Source organism: Triturus cristatus, chromosome 12 (genome assembly GCF_964204655.1).
Source record: "Triturus cristatus chromosome 12, aTriCri1.1, whole genome shotgun sequence".
NCBI lineage: Eukaryota > Metazoa > Chordata > Amphibia > Caudata > Salamandridae > Triturus > Triturus cristatus.
In genome coordinates, this window is record NC_140595.1 from 586,828,931 (window position 1) to 586,834,930 (window position 6,000).

Genomic DNA, 6,000 nt, shown 5'->3' on the forward strand with positions numbered 1-6,000 from the left:
CAAAGACTCGAAAGGCCAGTCCAACCAAGGAACTATTGCTTATCACTACCTTTAGCCCCAGTATGTAAATATGCAGAAACATCGCAACATGAGGGAATTGTTAGTATCCAAACCCTACTATGGTATGAGCCCTGGCATAATCAGAGTGGCTATATCAGAGCTCCTGTATAATGAGCTTGCTGCCATAATTTGTCGCCACAATACATGGAACCAAAGGGACAAGTGGATTTTGTTACAGGGCAAGTAGATTTATGAAGCAACCTGCCCCATGGACAAGCAGATATTTTATTAAATTCCACAACTGTGCCTCATTACCAACAGAGTTTGAGACCATCATCTGTGTAGGAGAGTAGGGTCTGCTATCCTATGGTCACCCCAAAGTTTTGCTTTTGCTTCACTGGTTTTATGACTTAGTGTGGCTGTGGGCCTGCTAATCAGACCCACAGCCCTGCTGCTCTCTCCCTAAATTAATGCCAATGCACACTAGGTGCATTACCAATTGGAACTGGTTCACCTTATTGGACCCTGTAACAGTGTACCCCAGGTACCCAGGGCATAGGTGTATCCAAGGCCTACCAGGGGCTGCAGCATGTATTGTGCCACCCCTGGCCTGGCCTCAATATTTGACACAACTGGCTGATCACTCAGCTGGGGTAAGTTGGTGTAATCACCTCTTACTTAGATATAGTATATCTATATCTAACATATATGGACACATGGTAACCTATCAGTCACTCCTATGGCAGGCCTTAACAATCCTGGAGGCAGAGTGCTTGGTTTCATGTGAGATGGTGCTCTGGCATGAGCTGAGCCTGTCTGAAGCTTTCAGAACAACGTCCTTTAGCTGTTTCATGATATTGCCATACCATATACTCTTAAGTGCATTATGTACCTCGCGGTCAAATGCTAACTTTGGTTTGGCTTTATCAAAACATGTTGAGTAAGGTGTCATACGATTTGGAATACTACCCCCTCGCCAGTTCTGGCGACGGGGGTAGCATTCCACCCTTCTAGAGGGACACGACATGTACCTAGCCTGGAACCCGGGTAAAGTTAAACAGAGCCTCAGCATCACAAAATGGATGCTGCCACCACAGACACAAGTCTGCCCTCCTGCTGCTGGGAGTCCTTCCAGCTTGGGAGGTGTGGACAAAGGGTTTCCTGTCAGGGGAGGTGCTTGCACCACCCCAGACAGGATTCTGTGTAGTGGGTTAGGGAGTGCTGAATAGATTGAGACCTGCCTGGGGCACACAAGGTGTCCCTGTGCATATGCCAGTTCAAACCGGAGCTGGGGCTCTCCAGCCCCAGTCCTGGCGCGAGACTGGACAAAGGAAAGGGGGTGTAACCACCCCCCTTCCTGGTCCCACCCAGAGGAGGGACCTAGCAGGTAATCCGGCCCCTAGATTTAGAATAAGAGTAGGAGCTGTGTCCCAAGACTTCAGATCATCCTGAAACTCGACTTAAATAAGAAGAACTACTGGACTTCGACGTTCTGCTGCACAGAAGACTGAAGAGAATCTCCCTTGTGGCCAAGGAGTGACCACCCTGTGAATACAGGCACCATCCAGCAACTCAACGACTGCTTTGCCGCCGCCTCCCGCCGGAGACCGTGCCCAGAGCCTGACAAGACCCAGACTCCCAGACATCTCTGAGCCAGATCCACAGTCCCTGCAAAGAAGAGACCCGTGGAGGCACCGAGAGACGTGGGACCGGCCATCTTGAAACGTCCACGACAGGCTGACTGCGCAGCACCTGAGGCATCCTCAATGCTGTGCTTTGGGCCCTGAGAAGCCCCAACACCGAGCAGCATTTACACCAAAGATCAGCCCTTCAGCATCCACGAGATCTGCGTGGGGCCCTTTTGCTTTTTGCCATTCGACGCGTCATCCCGGTTACTGGCCCGTTGGCTAGTGGCCATCTTGGCGATGAAATCTATGAACAACACCGCTGGTCTGGTTGCCCCAGACTGGCCCTTGCTCCTGTGAAAAGGAGCAGCCCCTCTGACCTTGCTGGTTAGAGCACCAAGCTTGCATCGATTCTTGCGTGGCTTGCATTAGCCAAGGCCTGTTTGCTCCGATCAAGAAGCTGACACCGCCATCAGCTAGAGCCTTCATGGGACAGCTCGTGAGTGACTCCTGGTCTTCGTCGATCCCTTCACCTCCACGTGGCTGCGGAGACAAGCTTCCCTTCTTCACCTGTTGGCACCCGACATCGCCTGGTTCCTTCCTGGTTCCACGCCGGTCACTGGCTAGTGACTTTGAACACTGTCCCCTCTGCTTGCAGGTCGTCTACTCTTCAGATCCACCCTTGGATCCACCCGAACTCTTCCTGCCTGGCCGCCTGCAGCATCTTCATCCTCAGGCTCCATAGACCGGCACAACGAAACCCGACGCACTTTGACCCCTATGCACCCGCTTCCTGTGGGTGAGGTAACGCTGGCACTCCGGTGCTCCTGGGTAGAGAAACATCTCTAGTGTCTAGGTTTCAAGTTGTTAGGTTCTGGTCCATCCGGAAGACTCCTTTTTCTTTAACTTTGTGACTTTTACGCACCCATTGAAATCAATAGGTGCACGCGTGTAACTTTTCACACTGCACACGCATCCTGTGGGCCTCCTGGTCACTAGCTACAGTTAGCTCCTTGTCGTCCCAGCGATTCCCAAGGCCCTAGGCCTTCCTTCCTTTCTATTTGTGGTTCTTATACCACTATTTTAGTATATGGTTTAGCTGGACACCTGGCCCATCCATAATTGTGCAACTTTTGTATATTTAAACACTGCCTTGTTTTAACGAATGTGCTTCTGTGCTCATAAAGAGTATAGGGGATACTTTTAAGTAAATAAATACATATATATTTTGAATATATATCTGTGTGGTGTCCTTTCATTTGGTATTCAAGGAGGTTACATATGGTAAAACAGCTGGCTGGGTTGGGATTTGAGCTTGCTGTGTTTTACCAATTGTAATCTTTGAAAATATCATTTGAAAGATCACACAGGTACCTTTAGGTACATATAAAAACAAGACTAGTATACATAAGTTCTACTGAAGTTAGTTGTTGTAGAGCAAAGGGAGTAGCACACCCTGACTACCACTAACTAGAAAAGGTACAGTAGGAAAACACCAGTGTAGGTGGATTGCAACACATCCACCTCACTAAGAGAATGGCTGGAGCAGCAGGAGCCACTGGGCTCCCAGTTGTTGAGAGTGACCCTCAAAAGGCACCATCCAAATATTCTATGTTAAACCATCAGGAGTTAAGACAGCTGTGTAACACCAGAGGTCTTAAGCAGGGTCAAACCCCTACTATAGCCCAACTCCTAGAGCTATTAGATCACTCTGATACTCTAAGTCCCCCTGACTCAGTCCCTACAGGGTCTGGAGATGGAGGTCACCCATCTGAAGATGATAACACTAATGCCCCTATCACTCCAGAGGGAGATGATGCAGATGAGGAGGAGGCAGATTCAGATGATAGACATAGCCAGGTGCCAGTCAGGAGACTTAGCCAGGCTAACTTAAGCTTACATGGGACTGGAAATGGGATACCTCCCTACAGACCCCCAAGCAGGCTTAACCAGAGACAGAGGGTTAGAAGATCCAGTTCGAGTGGGTCTGACCATTCCGCTGGCTCTAAAGGCCCACATGCCCCTGCTCAGAGGAGGATGACTTCCCCTCAGAGAAGAGAGCATGAAGCCAAGATGAGAGAGGCTGAACTTAGAATTCAAAGGCAAGAACTAGAAGTTGCCTTAGCTAAGGAGAAACTTGCTAGAGCAAGACAGTCTAGAGAGAGTGGATTAGATTCCACTGGTGACAGCAATATCCCTAAGGATAAAGACAGGTCCTATGATCATAGAAACCTGAGTAAGATTGTGCCCCCCTACAAAACTGGGGATGACATCCACAAGTGGATAACTGCCCTTGAGAGGGCCTGCAGAGTACAGCAGGTCCCTCAGGAGCAGTGGGCAGCAATTGTGTGGCTCTCCTTTGAAGGTAGAGGCAGAGACAAGCTCCTCACAGTTAGTGATGAGGATGCTAGAAATTACCTGGTCCTGAAGAATGTTCTGATTGATGGGTTAGGCTTAACCACTGAAGAGACACCCAGAAGACACAGACGCACGACTGGTCTGAATTTGTTGAGTGTGCCACTAAGGCTCTGGAGGGCTGGTTGCTGGGAAGTAAGGTTGTAGATTACACAGGATTGTATAATCTAATTATGAGAGAGCAAATCTTAAATAATTGTCAGAACCAGCAGTTGCATCAACACCTGATTGACTCAGATCTGACCTCTCCCCAAGAATTGGGAAAGAAGGCAGACAAATGGGTTAGAACCAGGGTTAAGCAAAAGAACCAGAACCAGGGTGGTGACCAGAAGAAGGCAGACCAAAAGGGTGGGGAACAGAAACCCAAAGACCAGAAGTCTTCACCAGGCCCCCAACAGAATAATGAGGGTGGGTCCCAAACTTCCAAGAAGAAGAAAGAAGGTCAGAAAAAGCCATGGTGTAATGTCTGTAAAAACACCTCTCACTGGACCAGTGATTGTAAGAAAACTGGAGCCCCCAACACTGCAGCCCCTAAGGCACCTGCACCCCCTAGTACAGTTGGCAGTGTTGGTCCTCAGGCTAAGGGAGTAGTGGGGTTAACCTTGGGTAATGAAGGAGATTCTGGCCTAGTCAGAACTCCAAACACTGATGCAACAGGAAAAGTGAAGAAAACCAAAGTAAATGTGTATCACCTCAGAGGAAGATACTTCCAAAAGAGGTTAAGTTCCCATCACCCACCAAAGGTGGCATGTATCATCATCTGGGAACCATAGACAGAGCCATGAGTACCAACCACTGTGGTGATTGTGGTGGTTACACAGTTGTCCCAGGTGTGAGTATGAGTATCCTTACAGTCTCTGTAAAGGTATAGGTAAGGTGATGGTTGCAGTGCAGAAAGTGATAAATGAAAAGTGCTATTAAAAATGGCTAACAAGGCACTAATAATTTTATTCTGGCGCTGCCTTGGTGCCACTTTAAAACCAGTGCATAGACAGCTTACACAAATAACTGTCAGATTTTTTGGTCTACATGTTTCGGCTTGTGGACATAGAAATCCTAGCTCTCATCAGGACCATATTGATGCTACTGCAAAAAGTGTATAAAATCAAACAATTACTAGGTTGGTACCCAATACAACCTGGTTAGTCCTGTGTATCCCGATGGGACTGTTACAGACAGTGGCTTGTAAAAGGGACCTAGACAAAATCAAGCAAAAACAATGGTAATAAATCTAAACTTAAGCTTGTGAAACATCAGTGTTGATCACAGAACCATAGTGTATAAAGTTTACAATGTGATACTAAAGTTGTATCTACCACTCATTGATGTGTTACATGGCGATAGTCAATTTGACACTCGACAAATGCACTTACCCGGCTTGCTGCAGGTACGCACCTCGCCTCACCTGGCATCCGCTCAGGAAATGAGGCACCGCTCTAAGGAAATGGAAATTACAAAAACAATATTACCCCTATGGCCAAGACCAAACTACCAGCCTCATGCATCAACCCAAAATCCAGTCGGTAAAATACCGATTCGCTAATAGCTCCCGGTATTAAGTTAAAAATACCCAATCCCAATGCATCAACCCAAAAGCAGAAATCGCTATTTAAGGAATCCTTAAATAGCGATTCTTTAAATAGGGATTCCTTAAATACCGATTCCTTAAATAGGGATTCCTTAAATACCGATTCCTTAAATAGGGATTGCATTTAAGGAATCCCAAAGTGAGATTCCTTAAATGCAATGCATCAAAGTTAAAAAATTAGCGATTTCGCTAATAGGGGGAGCAAATTACCATGAAGATGAACTGCATGGTAATTTGCAAAAACTTTGAAAAATGCACTTTTGTGCATTTTTCAAAGTTTCATGTTGCGCACACACATGCCCTTAGAGCATGTGTGTGTGCAACATATGTGCACATATCATTTTCAGGGGTGCTATAGGGTGTCATTTTGAC

General features: G+C 47.1%; 1 long non-coding RNA gene across 1 annotated transcript in view; it reads right to left on the reverse strand.

Moving 5' to 3' along the window:
* Positions 1 to 5,477, reverse strand: part of LOC146776327 (uncharacterized) — a 124,561-nt gene extending 119,084 nt beyond the window's left edge. Inside the window, exons 1-2 of the long non-coding RNA XR_014972207.1 lie at positions 5,414 to 5,477; positions 5,179 to 5,236 (exon numbers count right to left, since the gene is read on the reverse strand). This is a non-coding gene — a long non-coding RNA (uncharacterized LOC146776327). The remainder of the gene's footprint in view (positions 1 to 5,178; positions 5,237 to 5,413) is intronic.
* Positions 5,478 to 6,000: the final 523 nt, after the last annotated feature.